General features: G+C 60.5%; 2 protein-coding genes across 3 annotated transcripts in view; one reads left to right on the top strand and one right to left on the bottom strand.

Moving 5' to 3' along the window:
- STK32B (serine/threonine kinase 32B) overlaps positions 1-15,531 on the top strand; it is a 616,411-nt gene that overhangs the window by 582,590 nt on the left and 18,290 nt on the right. The gene's annotated exons all lie outside the window — the stretch shown is intronic.
- PPP2R2C (protein phosphatase 2 regulatory subunit Bgamma) overlaps positions 1-15,531 on the bottom strand; it is a 69,753-nt gene that overhangs the window by 49,323 nt on the left and 4,899 nt on the right. The window contains exon 1 of one of the 2 annotated variants that reach the window (XM_081149276.1): positions 1,376-1,582. The exons of the other annotated variant lie outside the window; for it this stretch is intronic. The gene's annotated coding sequence lies outside the window, so the exon portion shown is untranslated. Of the gene's footprint in view, positions 1-1,375; positions 1,583-15,531 lie in introns of those variants that run through there. 2 annotated transcript variants of the gene reach the window in all.

Raw genomic sequence — 15,531 nt, 5'->3', positions numbered from 1 at the left:
CAGCTGCGCGGCCCTGGGCCCAGTGCAAGGGGGGACCCAGGGTGGCAGCCCAGGCGCTTCCCGGGCGCTGTCCGCGGTGCTGACTCCAGCCTCCAGGTCCTCTGAGGCCTCAGAACGTGCCTCCCGCGGGCCGTGGCCTCAGCGCCTCCTGCCGTGGCTGCTGCCTGGGTCCGGTCTCGTCGTATGTCCCCTGAGCCTCCTTCTGAATGAGTCCCTCGGCCTCTTCACTGCCCTGCCTTAGGTCGGGTCCCAGCGAACCCCGACGCAAGGACTCGAGCGGAAGGGTTTCCAAGAAAAACCAGGAAGGGGTGGGAAGTGGGACAGGATGGAAAGGAGGCCAAGAGGGGGGCGAGACCAAGGAAAGTCCCAAGGGTGGTGACTGTGGCTCAGTCCTGTCTGTGGGGAGCTCTGGGGACAGTGCTGGTCACCCCTCGGGATGCCCTGGTCAGGAGCGGGGGGCGGATACCACTGCAGGTCAGCCCTCAGGTGAGGGCCACGCCTCAGAGGACAGGGGTCCCAGGGACTTCCAGCTCCCTGGGCAGCAGCCTGAGGGAGACCCAGGCGCAGGGTCTAGAAAAGGAAAGCCCTCTGGGGTCCTTATGCACGAAAGCAGCACAGGGCCCGAGCTGACGTGGCAGACTCCTACAACATCGCCGCAGCCCCGCCTCCAATCTCCTCTCCTTCAAGTCCCTCTCCACCCAACTCTGCTCACGCCCGGGCTCACCCAACTCAGCGCCCTTCCCGGCCCCTCTGGCTGGCTGCAGGGAAGACCAGTCTCCTCACCTGCCTGCAAGGCCTGCAACCCGCAGCCCCCGACGCCCACTGCACTTCCCAGTCCTGCCTTACGGAGCAGCCTGCGGTCCCTGGGGAGCCCTCCCAGGCTGCCCACCTGGCGGGCCGATGGCTCAGGTGTCACCTTCCACTCTGCAGCTGTCTGTCACCCACTCAGCATACTTGGCCCCTGCCCCTCACCCACCCCTGGGCCTCTTCCCTCAGCCCACCCTCGGCTCCCCTCGTCGCCACCCCAGAGAGGAAGGACGGGACCTTGGCGGTGAACTGGGTATGTGATAAAGGGGTGGTGCTGTGGAAAGAGAGGGGATGGGCCACCACACCCACTCGAGATGATGGCTCTGCCATGGCCTCTGGGCAAGGACCCAGCCCCCGAGTCTCAGAACCTTTGTCTACAGCTCAGGGTCACAGGCCCTCCTGCGAGAGCTAAAATCAGAATTACATGCCTGGTGCCTGCAGCCCTGGGTCCCACACAGCTCCTTCCCCCTCGCCCTCGGCCCTCCATGCACACCTCACAGGCCACAGCAGAAGCCACCGGACGCCTGGGTCACGGCCAGCACACAGCCCGTCTGAGCCAAACACTGACCGTGGGTGGCGGAGGCCAGTTGGTGAGCATGACCACCTCATTCTCGGATCCGTCCTGCGCCCCGGGCTGCTGAGCTCGGGCTGTCACACTCTGATCTGACCCAGACGGCTGTGACATGTGGCATCTTGGCGGGCAACTTAACTGCCAGCGGCTTGGGTGGGCCCAGGGCGAGGAGGCCACCGGACTGTCTGACGTGCCGTCTCCTGCGCCTGCCCCCAGCACCTGGCCGCCCCTCCCGGCCATCTGCCCCCCAGCAGAAGGCCTGCGCTCCCCTCCGAGCCCGGGGCTGCGGATGACTCTCCCGCCTGCTCTTGGCAGGAAGGCGGGCGAGTGGGCAGAGGCCCGGGCTCGGGACCAATCTACTCAGACACTCCAGCACCCACACGGGAAGCAGAATCCGCCTCCGGCCACCTGCTTCAGCCCCTGGGGCCGCCAATCCATGATCGTGACCACTCAGTTCAGTTTCGTTCAGGTGGTGTCAGGCCCCACTGCACAGCAAGGATGGCACGGCTCCCGCGGGCTGGCAGAGGAGGCGGCGAGCGGCAAGGACCACGGCGGTCGTCAGAGCCGCCAAGACAAACAGCACTGGCCGTGTCCCAGGCCCTCCCTCAGTGTCTTACACAAAGTAACTCCTTTCAGCGTCCAACACCCCAGGGCCTGAGTATACCATTTTTTCATCTCCATTTTTCAGGTGAAGAAACTGAGGCACAGAGAGGTTAAGCAACTCCCTCCAGACCACACAGCTAGCAAGGGGCGTGGGGATTCAAATGCACGTGGCCTGACTCCAGAGTCTAGGCTCTTACCACCGCCCCAGCCCAGAGCAGCTGCTGGCTGTGCGGCCCGGCCCGACTTGTCCAGGGCCACACCGAGGCCTTGTCCTGAATCACTGTGCTTGACCACCTCCCCGCTGGGCTATCACCACCCACCGCCCATTTCCACACACCGTGGGGAGCCCTGTTTTCCACGGAGGCCCCCTGGAGAACAGAGCCCTAATCAGGAGACGAGGCCCCTCTCTCCCTCCTGGCCTTACTCTCCTGGGGTCCAGCCCACGCAGCGGCCCCGGGCGGAACTAGTTCTGCAAAGCCCCTCAGCCTGACCAACCTCAGGGGATCAGTGTCAGCTCTCAAAGCTGAGTCCAGCTTATCCACCCTCCCCTGAATTTACTAGAAAGCTCTTTGTAGGCAGAGTATCTTACGACACGCAGACCGACCCTCCCCTCCTGGCTGTCCCATGCTCCTCCAGGACGCAGTCCCAAAGGTCATGCAAAAGCCCGCGGACAGCCCAGGACCTGGCGGTCATCGTCACTGGGAGCGGAGTCAGCTGGCTCCTGCATGAGTCACCCCCGCTTATCAATATCTCCCGTAGGTCACCGCCACAGCGTTCGGCTGGAATGATGACTGTGAACTTCAGTGCCTGGTGGACAGAATGAGAGCTAAGAGGTCAGGAAGCCCTGGGTTCGAATCCCACCCGCCACGTCCTGGCTGTGTGACTCTCACAGGCGACTTGACCACTCTGAGCCCTGTGCTCCTGGTTTGTAGAATCACGACAGCAATGCCTGGCTCGGAGATGCTGGGTGCTCAGCGAATGTATTCCCTCCCCACTCCACGCCCCCGGAGTCCCTGTAGGCCATCTGGTCCAAGGGCTGCAAGCAGATGGCCCCAGGCACATCCCGCCCAGCCTCCGCGTTTGGCCCACGCGGCGTGCGGGTAAAGGGATGAGGCCGGCGTGGGGCGGCCCCGTACACGGCAGACGAGCCGCCAGCCCCGGGGCGACCGGAGCTGCCGCAGCCCCCGGCCAGTGCCTGGGCCTGGAACCCCACTCAGGCTCAAACCCCTGACCAGAAAGAGCGGACAGATTCGAAAACTACAGCCCAGAACCAAGGAACGGACCAAGGTGCGCAGTAGAGATGCTAACGAACGCTCAGCGCAGGCTGGAGACGGTCCCCCAGCATCGGAAACAGACTGATACGTACAACAGAGGCGCGGACGCCTGTCCCAGGAGGTCTGCGCGCGGAGGCCGGGGTGGGCTGGGGGAGGAGGAGGCAGGCCGCCCGTCACCGCGACAGCCCTCACACCCGCTGTCCTACCCAGTCCTCCAGCATCACCAAAGCCTGCCTGCGACGTCCTGAGTTTACAGACGGGAAGGCTGAGGCCTAAAGGTCGCATCATGCGCCCAGGTCCCGGGTAACAAGCAGGGAAGCCAGGACGACCAGAAATCCCAAACTCATTCTGCCACTCCCGGGGTCCCCTCGTCGCGCTTCTCCCCGTGGTCCCTCAGTGTTACCGAGCCCCTTCCCGGCTCTTGTCCGCGCCCCACTGCTCCCTGCCCAGTGACTCTGCATTTCACAGGTGACACGGGGGTGGACTTCGTTCCTTCACTTCTTTGAACACAAGGAAGGAGGGGAATCATGGCACAAACACGCAGACTGTCTCCGTGTTTCCGAGTGGGGACGCCGAGCGGAACGTGGCCAGGCCCTCCCTTAGGTGCACTGGGTCACCAGACCTGGCCAATGAGTCTCGCCACCCTGAGGACACTTCAGCAGGTGCAAAGACCCCGAGGCAGTTCCCAGGGGGTCTCCCTGCCTCTAGGAGCCTCCCACCGTCTGCCCTGTGGCCATAGAGATACTGTTGATGCCAGCACAGCTCACCTTACCCACAGCCCACTTTCTCACCACCCCCACCAACCATCTACGAGGCCAGGCATCCGTGCTTCCATTGATCGGACAGGAAAAGTGAGGCTCAGAGAGGTTAGCCAGTCCACCTTTCATTGAGTGGAGGGTGCTGCTTATGCGAAATAAAACCTGCTGGGTACAGGAGTGAGTGGATGAATGAATGAAGGCCACAACCGAAAACGAAGGAGTACAGCTGCCGATCAGCACACAGAGCACAGAGGCCGGGCCAAGAGAACCCGGGGAGCTGCACCGGACACCACCCGAGACCTGCTGGGGAGAAGAGAGCTTTGGGCCACGGCCAGGCCTGAGGCCCCTGGCAGCCAGCCAGGGTCTCATAGGAAGGAGCCTTGGGGGCTCGGTGGGCAGTGCCAGTGTCGGGGTCGCACTCACTGGCCCAGGAGAGCGGAGGGGGCACTGGCCTCCCCCGGGCCAAGGCTCCCAGCCCACGAGGTGCAGAGAAGGTCCCAGCAGAGGACCACGCACCCTTCAGTCGGGGCCACACAGCCTCGGCAACTCACGTTACACAGCTCGCAGAGCAGCCTCCCACCCCCGTTTCCATGGGAATCCCCTTGAAATAACCCCGTCACCAGGCTGCCGTTCTTCAGAGGAGGAGCTGGGATGAGCGTGAGGGTGGGAGGGAGGCCTCACGCCTGGCCCACGCCGCCCCACCTACCACCCCCGGCTGAGACGGCGGGGCCTGGGGTGCAGCAAGACCATTCCCCTGGCGACTGGGAGACACAAAGGGAACTGACGAGAGCATCTCAAACGTCCAGCTGCCTCCCTGAGAAGGCTCCTTACCCGCCCGGGTTTGCAGGGACCAGCCTGGGTCCCACACAGCAGCCCCACCTGGACGAGCCCTTGGACTTCGAGCCCCAATTTCTCAGGTGACAGTAGAGGGATCCCCAAGTGCCCACCCAGCCCTCAGCCCCAAACCTCTGGCTCCCAGCCCTGCAGCAGGAGGCGGGAGGCATTTGCCTAAAATACTACAGAAAAGTCCTCCGGTTCACACAGCACGTATCTGGTGAGCCCCTCCCGGGGTCAGGGAGAGGGGGCTCCGTGCGTTTGTGACCGTGACCATCACAAGCAGGCAGCAAATGAGAAGAGCTCGGCTCAGAGGGTCTCCAGAGGCCACCAGCCAGTGAGAGTGATCGCCACAAACATTTACTGGGCACTTTCTCTGCGGGAGACATGTTCCAGCCCTTTCTACCCATTTCCTCCACCGTTCCCACAGCCACCCTCTGACCTGACAGGAACACGGAGAGGGTGGCCTGCTGGACCCAGGCCCAGGCCTCCTGACTCCCCCCCGACCCCGCCCAGCTCCAAGCCCTGGCTCGCTGAAGGCTCGGAATAGGGTCCCAGCTGGACCACCAGGGGAGGCCCGCTGAGCCTGAGCCTGCCGTGTCTGTCCCCTCAAGTCTGGATCACCCACCCCTCCCCTTAGGCTCTAGGAACTGCCCCTTCCAAGGATGGGAACTGCCCCTTCCAAGCCCCTCTCCTGGCTGTCCCCTCACTCCAGACCAGCAAAGGAACCACAAGCCAGTGGCTATGGTCCCAAAGGGACACTCTGCCTGCTCCAAGTTTACTGAGGTCCTGGCTAACCCAGGTGGGGCCAGTCCTGACCCCAGTAGGTGGCGGAAATATCCCTGCCAACAGCACTCCCAGCAGAGAGCCCCCCTAGACCCTCTAAGATCTCCCCACAGTCGGCCTTAGTAACCAGCCAGCCAACCTCCATCCCCTAAGGGGTGTCCCTGCAGGATCCTGGCTCTGTCAAGGGTAAGAAGCCGTAAAGCCCAGTGCTGATGGGGGCTGGGGACCCGAGCCCCACATTAATCACAATAAAAACACACGTACCCTTTGACCCTCCAATTCCCACCCTGGGAGTTAATCCTCAGATACACGGTGCGGCGTTCATTTGCAGCAACGTGCAAAATGGGGGGAAAGCCAACCTAGAGCAACCTCAGGTGTCTCGCGGGCGCAGGTTTCATCAGCTCCTCCCTGTGAGGCAGCCTCGCAGCGTCGCCTGAACGGCCGAGTCAGGGAGACCTATTCCCGCAGCCCCTCCTCCGAGCTCCAAGTGTGTGTCTCCCAGTGAGTACGTGCCTTTAATTTCCGATAATAAAATGAGTTTGATTTTTAATGGCTGTAAAAGCAACTGACAATAAAATTCCACTAAATGTGTATTTGAGAGAAATGAAAATGTAGAGTTATACAGATGTGAGGCATAAAGGACCCTGCAGCCCCCAGCCGCTGGACGCCCTGGACCCCTCGGCGTCCCCGACCTGGTCTCTATAAGAAGAGGCTCCCTGGGGGACGTCCACAGCCCCATGCACAGCGGCAGGGCACGTGCACAAAACAGGAGAACTGCACATTTGCAGCGAAGAGACTCTAAGTCCCCGCACGCCGGCCCCTCAGGCTCCCTCGGGCCCTGCCTGAGTCCAGAAAGTGGGCCAAGTCCCCACAAGGGCCTGCGCTGAGTGGCCAGAATCTTCTCTCCTTTCTCTGGAAGCCGAATGCTGGGGGGTTCCGACCTCCAGAAGGACAGCCAGCCCCGGATGTGGGAATGGGGCTTCTGGGGGCCAGCAAGGGCTGTGAGAGGAGCTGCAGGCCCCCTTTTTCTAGGGCTCCCTCCTGATTCTCGGTCACGGAGTTCCCGTCCTAGATAGCCCGGGGGGGGGGGGGGGGGGAGTTTCCTGCAGCAGCAAAATTGGCTCTGGAAGACACCGGGTGTGGTGGAAACAGCATTTGCTTTGGAGTCAGGCAAAGCTGGGCGGAACCCCAATTCCACCACCTTCTGGCTGTGCAACCTCGGGCAAGGAGCCTGGCCTCTCTGAGCCTCCATTTCTCATCTACTGCGGGGGGAGGGGGGGGAGTCCCAGCACCAACGGCAGATGGTTGCTGAGATGAGGACTGTGGGGCCTTGGCTGTTACCCCGCATCTGTCTCATCCATTCCACAAATACCGGCCTCCCCTCGCCTGCCCTCACGCCCCACTTTCATCTTCGCCTGTCGCATGGGGAGAATGGCTACCTGTTCTTCATCTGGGTCAGAGAAAAATCGAGCAAACGCACGGCCGCCTTCTCCGAGCTGGCCAGGCGCCCGAAGGAAAACGCCAGATGACGGCACAGTGGGTCGGCTCGGGGGTTCCGGCCCCTCGGGCCCTCAGGATGCTCAGAGCACCCCAGCCAATAATGAAGGGAGCTGGCCGCCGAGCCCACGGGCCTCCCTCATGCGGTGCCCACTTCGCAGCCCCGGGGTACAAGGAGGTCCCCGCAGACCTGAGTGCAGGCCGACCTGGCATCTGCAGGCCTGGGTTCAAATTCCAACTCATCTGCTATGAGCTGTGAAACCCCTGCCCCATTTCCTTGTCTGTCAATCAGGGACAGTTCCACACACCACGGAGGGGTCTTGAGCTGGGCCCCCCCGGCGTTGGCTGAGCCTGCTCCTGCCTGCGCCTCCACACGGCCTGGCCTGGAACCCTCTCCCCCTCCCCTCCCCTGACTCCTACTTCTCCTTAGATCTGTGAACTCCCTCGGGGCTCTGTGTCTCCTGCATCCCCAACACCAATCTCCATGCCTGCACATAGCAGGCCCTGACAAATACATGCTGAATGGGTTCACTTCTTCCAGGAAGCCCTCCTGGACTTCCCACCACCCAGCCGTCCTCTGGGCAGCCCAGCCCCTAGATTCCTCCCCACCACAGCTCCGGCACTGGCCCCTTGTCCATCTGGCCTGCTCTGGGGCCCCTGTGACATGGCCCTGGTCACTCATAGCCACAGCTGTATCCCCTACCCCCGTAACCTGTGGGCGGTCCAGGTGCACCACCGCAGAGGCTCCACCACTCCTCACGTCAATTCTCCCACACACATCGGCCCCTTTCTCCCACGTGGCCGGCCTCTCAGCTCCATTCTGTCTTCCCGCCCCTCAGCTCCCTCCTGTCCTAACCCCCCAGGCTCCCCAACTCAATCCCACTTCTTATTGTGACCAAGTCCGTCTAAAACATGAAACCAGCGAGCCTTTTCTTCCACTCCCTGTGTTTTCGTGTTCTCGCCAGTGACCGGCCGCTTCTCGGGATGGGGGTGGCCGGCTGGGACAGCCCTGGAGAGGGGCCTGGGCCGCCCGCCCAGCCCGGCCTGCTACACGGAGGCGCCTTTCATAGCCGCTGATACAGCCAAAGCACAGTTACAGCTCAGCCACCCGAAGTCCAGCGACCCACAGCCGGTGTGGGTGGCCCGGGAAGGAGGAGGGGGGACCCTGCTGCCCTTCCCTTCCCTTCCCCTCCACCTCTGGGCTCAGTTCTCAGAGGGACTTGGCTAAGGTGCCTTCGGGCCCAATAAGTAGCTCCCGCCCAAGTCTGAAACCCCTGAGGGGGAGAGGAGACTTAGGCCCATGGAGAGGAGAGTTCTCAGCAGAAGGCGGGCTCCCGAGAGAGGCCCGGGGAGAATGGAGCATAACTCACACCAGCAGGACCGGCTACCCCAGACCCCAGAGCTGCCTTCCCACCCCCACCCCAACCCTAGGCCAGTCCCTCATGTCACAACCTGTCCCAAGCCCACCAATCGGAGCACACCACCGCCCTGACCAGGGTGGGGAGGGTCAGGAGGATCCTTCCCCCAGGATGCGGATGGGGGACAGGGCCCCCCAACAGTGTGCATGGGAGATGGGAGGGACCAGGTCCAACACTGTAGAAAAACCAGACGCGTGCCTGCCTTTGGTGTATGAATGAACCCAGCCCCTTCCTGCTGGCCGGGGGCCGTGGCCTTCAGAACAATATAGCACATCCGCACTCAGATCCCAAATTGTGTGAGCACTGAGTGTAACCCTGGGGCACCCCGTGTGCCCCTTGTCCCAGCTGAGTCCCCTGGATGTTCCCTGGGTCGTCATGAGATCTGTCTCGGGGTGAGGGCCTCGTCCCGCGTGTGCTCCCTTCCGCAGATGTCCCGGCTTCCGAGAGCCCAGGCTCTGTGCCCTAAGGCAGGTCTTCACTTTACACATGAGGAAACTGAGGCCCGAGGAGGCCGCGCGGCTTGCCCAGGGTCACACAGCCAGCCACAAGCATGCCTGGGCCTGGGCAGGGGTCCCCAGGCCTGCTGCCATCACCTGTCACCACCTGTCACCACATGGCACGGCTCCTCACAAAGACACAGCCACAGCCACCCCATCCCCCAGGTTTCCAGCCACTGCCCCAATTTCTCACCTGCCACCCCACTGTCCCCAGATGGACACGCACCTGTACCCGAACAAATGTCCCAGTTAGGGGTTTTGAAAATTGGGTCACCTGCAGGAAAGGTGCCATCAACAAGGTGTGCCTGGGGTCATAGGGTTGGCCCCGAGGGCTCCCGGCTCCACCCCAAACGTTCCCAAGCCTGGGACTCAGGGAGTCACTGAGTCCTCGTCAGGGAGCCCGCATGGGTCCTGGGGACGTCCCAGCCCAGCGGGTGGGGAGATCCCTCACCCTCCGGCCCGCACCCTGACCCACGCACGCCCCCCACGGGCCGCGGGCCGAGTCTGATGAGTGAACCCACATAGTTACTGAATCAACAGCCGTATCTCCACGACGGACTGTTATGCGGCCCTTAAAACCTGTTTACTCAGAGCGGGTGATAATTCGGAGAAATGTTTACAGCATCTTAATTATTTAAAAGATACAAAACTGTATTTCTATGGCAACCTACAAGGGCAATCTTCTATTTCCTATAACAAGGAAATAGAACATCATTGAAACAAAGTTCCCGGCGCAGTGAAATCAGCATGTTATTTCCTCCCTCTGTATTCTACTGTTGCATTTTCAAAGGTTTCTGTAAAGAGATAAAATAAATAGAGAAATGAAATCAAACTCTTCTCACGAGGCGCATCTGAACATACACTCGGCTTAGCTCCCAGAGGCTGGCACGCAGGGCACGTCTCGGTGATGGGTGATGATGGGTGATGGGTGATGGATGGTGGGTGATGGGTGATGGATGGTGGGTGATGGGTGGCGGGTGACGGGTGGTGGGTGGCGGGTGGTGGGTGACGGGTGGCGGGTGACGGGTGGTGGGTGACGGGTGGTGGGTGACGGGTGACGGGTGATGGGTGGTGGGTGGTGGATGGTGGGTGATGGGTGATTGATGGTGGGTGATGGATGGATGGTGGGTGATGGGTGGTGGGTGATGGATGGTGGGTGATGGGTGATGGATGGTGGGTGATGGGTGATGGATGGTGGGTGATGATGGGTGATGGATGGTGGGTGATGGGTGATGGATGGTGGGTGATGGGTGATGGGTGATGGATGGTGGGTGATGGGTGATGGGTGATGGATGGTGGGTGATGGGTGATGGATGGTGGGTGATGAGTGATGGGTGATGGATGGTGGGTGACGGGTGATGGATGGTGGGTGATGGGTGGTGGGGGATGGGGGGTGGGGGATGGGGGATGGATGGTAGGAGATGGGGGATGGATGGTGGGTGATGGGTGGTGGGTGATGGATGGTGGGTGATGGGTGATGGGTGGTGGATTCTCTTTCCCAGCCCCGGAAACAGCCCTGCCTCTCCTCGGGGCTCTAAACGCCTGGGGGTTGTTTTACCACCTTCCACCTCGAAGCCGGTGTAGGAACCGCTACGGTTGAGCCAGTTCACCCGATGACGGTTGTCCCCAAAGCAGCCAGGCCAGCCAGGGTTCCGCACAGTAAACACGGGGGAGGGGAAGGGGGGAGCGTCTCTCTAAGTGACCCACAGGCTACCCGACCGTTTCTGCAGCGAGAAACCTGAGTCACTGGACACTCCTGAGCTGCCGCCCTCCAGCCAGGGTCTGAAACATCAGCGTGGCCCAGACACGTGGACGGGCCCACGGGAGCGAGTGCAGGGAGGTCTCACTTTCACAGGTGTGGGGGCCACAAAGGTGACCGCACATGCGAAACCACGCAAAGCGGTCCTCATAGTCTGTGTGGACATCACAAGTGTTCCGTGACCTCAACATTTTTTCAAGACACTAAAAACTCCCCCGCTGATGGTTATGAATGCAACAGAAAACAAACAAGTAAAGCCGGTGTTTACTTAGCACACAGTAATTTAAAGCATTAGAAATACGGAGAATCCAAATATTTTATTTCTTCCTTTAAAATATATCAAGATCCTGTTAATCAATGTCACCCCAGTAAATTTAATTTAAAAAGTAAAATAAAATCCACAGAGAGCAGTGTGAACAGCGGTGGCCTCCGCTCGTCACGGACGTTAGGACACCAGGCAAACCTCGATCCACCTCGATCCAGGCCTCGGAGCGTCGGTTGTCTTCCTAAGTCAGCACCAGCTCCAGGATTTTACTCTTTGGCCTCCAGCGTCTTCAGGAGAGGTCCTCGCCGCGAGGGTTTTTTTCTAGCGTCACTTCCTCTGGCGTCACCCCTCTTTCTCTCGGCCCTTTCCTGGCTTCTGCCTGGACGTCCACAGTCCCGAGTCCCCGGCTTCCTAAGAGCCCCGAGGGGCAGCAACTTCGATCCAGGACCCATGATGTCCCCCTGACACTCCACTCAGACCTCTCCTCTAGCCGGTCACTTTCATTTCCACGCTGGACATCCTCAGCGGGCCCCCTCCCCTTTGGATTTTCCACTTCTGTAAAATGCCGCCTGGGTTTCTCACGGGGAGGCCAGGAGGCAGGGTCGCCGCACACTCTGGGGTCTGGGTGTGAACTACCAGGAGCACAGTGACCCACTGGCGACAGGCGGGGAAGGAAGTGACTGGGTCGTGGGCCGTGACCCCCCGTTACTACTCAGTGGCCTGCGGGCTGGAGGACTGGGGCGGAGTTGTGCTCAGTGCAGTTACCCCATTTACCGAGGGGGCTGCCGTCAGAGCCCTGCGGTCGGGGAGCGGCCTGGTTTAGCTGAACTGTGATGGCTGAGCCTGTACATGCGGGACCCGTGCAAAGCAAATACTCTTTCCACTCAGGGGAGCTGGCCAGGAAGGCGCGGCATCTGGTTAAAAATAATAATCATCCAGCCCTGGCCAGTGTGATTCAGCAGGTACAGTGCTGGCCGAGCACTGTCGGGCTGCAGGTTTAACCCACGGCCCCGGCTGGGGGCCCCTGCCGGAGGCCACGAATCGATGCGTCTCCCTCACATCAATGTTTCTCTCTCTCCCCTCCCCTCCCTCCCTGCCTGCCTTCCACTCTCTCTAGGAATCCATGGAAACTATCCTGGGGTGAGGGTTAACCAAACAAAAAAATCGGAGCTGCTCCGAGGTCAGGTTTGAAAGGGCGCCATTTGTCCACTCATCAGTCATCCGAACACAGAGCCCGGCACCTGGTGGGGACCAGGCGGGAGCCGCCCACAGAAGCAGATGTGTCCAAGATATGCCTCTACCGACGCTGCTCGGGACAGGACTGCGGTCCTCTGTGTCCGGAAGGCCTGGGGGCCAGTCCTGCCTTACGAGCTGTGCCAGGACGCAGCCCCAGGTGGCAGCCCCAGGTGGCAGCCTCTACAGTGCAGGGGGGGCAGGAGGGTGGCCCCGCCCCTCAGTGGCCCTGGCCTGCAGTCGCAGATCCCATCCCTGCCTGGAGCAACTAAGACCTCTGAGCCGCCTTTGTTCTGCCTCAATGGGCCATTCACCCCCAGGCTCTGGAAGACAATGGTTCCCACTGTGCCAGGAGGCAGTGCCCGTCCTGGGCAGCATGGCAGGGCCCAGGTGGGCCCTGATCCCCAGGCAGGCTGGCAAGTGCCTCCTGGGCTCAGGCAGAGAAGCCTGGATGCTTCCAGGGGACAAGCTCATGTCACTTTGCGCATGTTGTTCCTCCTGCCTGGATTGTGCTAAAATGTCATGTCCCTTAACTGTTGGTGAACCTGGGCCTCTGGCTCAGCTCTTCCCTCCTTTCTCTCACCCCACTCCTCACTCTCCCTGCCTAGAACATAGTGGGGGCTCCACAAACAGTTGCTGAATGAGTGAGCGAGCGAGTGAGTGAGTGAGAGTGAGTGGGTGGGTGGGTGAGTGGGTGGTGAGTGGGTGGGTGAGTGAATGAGTGGGTGGTAAGTGAATGAATGAATGAGTGAGTGAATGAATGGGTGGGTGAATGAATGAATGAATGAATGAGTGAATGGGTGAGTGAGCGAACGGGTGAGTAAATGAATGACAGCAACGACCTTGCTCCTCAAGGTTGCACGTCCAGCACCTAACGCCCCCCTTGGCACACACGGTGGATCCCTAAATGTTTGTTGAACAAAAGTGAAAAGAATTTCGACTTCATTGGTATTCAGACAGGAATTAAAACAAATATTTTTCATCCATGGTATTTGCAAAGGTCAAACAAATTAGAATACCTAATGCTGATCAGCATGTGGTAAAACAGAAACTTTCTGGAGAATAATCTGGTCAGGCGTGTCAGGAACATTAAACACGCTCATAATTCCTACATAAAATTGCATGCATGGGACTCTCTCTTAAGACAATTACTCCAAAATCTGGGGGAGGGACAGGAGTAGGGAGCCTTCAAACACAGTGTTCATTCACTCAGTGCTGGTTGTAAAAGAAAAAAGAAAAGCAACCTAATTGCCCAACAATCGGGGGTGATTAATTGAATGCGGACACATGTATCTGGAAGGCTGTGCGGCCGAGGCGGAGCTGGGGGGGCTGAGGTGCCCACTTACACCCCTCGTCCCTGCGAGGACCCAGACACAAAGATCTGCTTTATTAAAAGTAAACTCGCTGGGGTGAGCTGGGGACTCCAACTCCACTGCGCCTCCCGCGGGCCTGTGGGGACAGAGGGGCGTAGGGGCTGGACTCCAACACGAGAGAACGCAAGCGCCTGGTCATGGGACAGCCCCTGGGTGAGGGCCCCTGACTACTATAACCCCGCCCAACAGGGAACAGTCGCCCAACGGGTGGCAGGCTCTCACCGTCTCCACCGATCCCAAAAGCCAAGGGTGGGGGCAGGCCACGGAGTCCGCCTTCCCGGAAGGCCAGCCTTCCCCCGCAGCACAGTAGGGCCGACTATAGAATCTGTGGGGCCCACTGCAAAATAAACATTCAGAGCCTCTTGTTAAAAACCAGGAGGAAGTGTCACGAGCGAAACTTAAATATAAAGCCCGTTCATTTTTTTCCGTGACTCGTCACGGTATCTGCTATTTAATGCCAATGGAAATAAAGGGAAAAGAGTTTAAGTTATTGGCATGAATGTTATCGCTCATCATTCTGTGCTGCAATTCCGGTTTTAAATGCAAATCTAGGCGCATGCGACCGGGATGCAGGATCCCCGAAACACGCAGCCTGCATCGGGGAGCCCCCACTCACGCGCCCGAGCACTGCCCTTCCCCGAGCAGGGGCGACGCTGCCCAACCAGCTCCTCTGTGCCTGTGCCCCGTGGGGTGCCCCCATGCTCTGCACCCCTCAGCGCCGGGCCGCAGGACGGGCGAGGGCTGAGAGGAAGGGCCCTGGCGGTCCCGTTCCCCTTCCCTGGGCGTCATCGTTGTCAGCGTCAGTGACTCGCTAACGAGGGGAAGTACCACGAGCGAGAGCGAATAGGGCCGGGTCCCTCGGTCCTCAGGGCTTTCCAGAAGGTCCCTGCCTCCTTTCTGCTCTGGAACCGAGATCGGGCTCACCCAGAAGGCGCGGCCTCCCCGGGCTGCGCGCGCCTGCACTCACGCAGGCACCCACACGCTGGATTCCCACGGCCCGCCGCGCGTGGGAGCTCAGCCACACCCTGCGTGGACACGGGGAAGTGGGCCACGGGCGCCGCCCAGGGCACAGAGGGAACGGACGCTCCTGCGCGTGTCCCCTGGGCTCGCCCGCACGCTCCACCGTCCCACCAGGCACCACTTACAAAACACGGCTCAGAGGCGAAAAGATTCAAAACTTCAAGATGGTCACCGCAGAGCGTGGAAGCAAGCGCGGGGCCTTCTGGGCGCGGGCCCTACACACCCACGCGGGTGCGCACCGTGGAGCCAGCCCCGCCGCGGAGCCCTGGGAAATCTTACCACCTCGTGCTTAACTAGAAAGCAGCCTTCAAATGGTTTACGCCCAGAGATTACAGCTCTCACAAAGGGATCGAGGCATTTCTCCAAACGGCAATGCTAACGACCAGGAGCCATCAGGCACTGCGAGGGCCTGGAGACAGTGTCTCCCGTCGGGCCGCCCTGCCACTCCGGAGCCTCTCCCGAGCCCGGCGCCCACAGACACAGGGCCCTCCGAGGCCTCCTACCAAACACCCCGTGGCTCCGCGGGCTCTCAGGATAAAAACAAAAGCTGGAGCAAGTCTGCAACCAGGAGATGATGCGGAAACGGTGGTTAGCATCTGATTTCCATCCTGCGGAAGGAAACTGAGGAAGCCCTACCCCGTGCCTGCGCCAACCTCTGCGTTAGGATTAGTTAAAAGTAAACGAGTGTGTGGTTTACCCGGGCGGGCTGGCGGGAGGGGCCCACAGGACAGTTTGGGGAAACTGTGAACAACAATAACCCGTCCCAGGGGTAGACCTTTGGAGTCCACACGGCCTTTGCCTTAGAGCCTTGTGACCCCAGGACAGGACAGGAAGCA

The sequence above is a fragment of the Miniopterus schreibersii genome (assembly GCF_964146895.1).
Source record: "Miniopterus schreibersii genome assembly, chromosome: 1".
Classification (NCBI taxonomy): domain Eukaryota; kingdom Metazoa; phylum Chordata; class Mammalia; order Chiroptera; family Miniopteridae; genus Miniopterus; species Miniopterus schreibersii.
The sequence above is the reverse complement of the archived record's forward strand: the minus strand, read 5'-3'. Positions and strand labels throughout refer to the sequence as shown.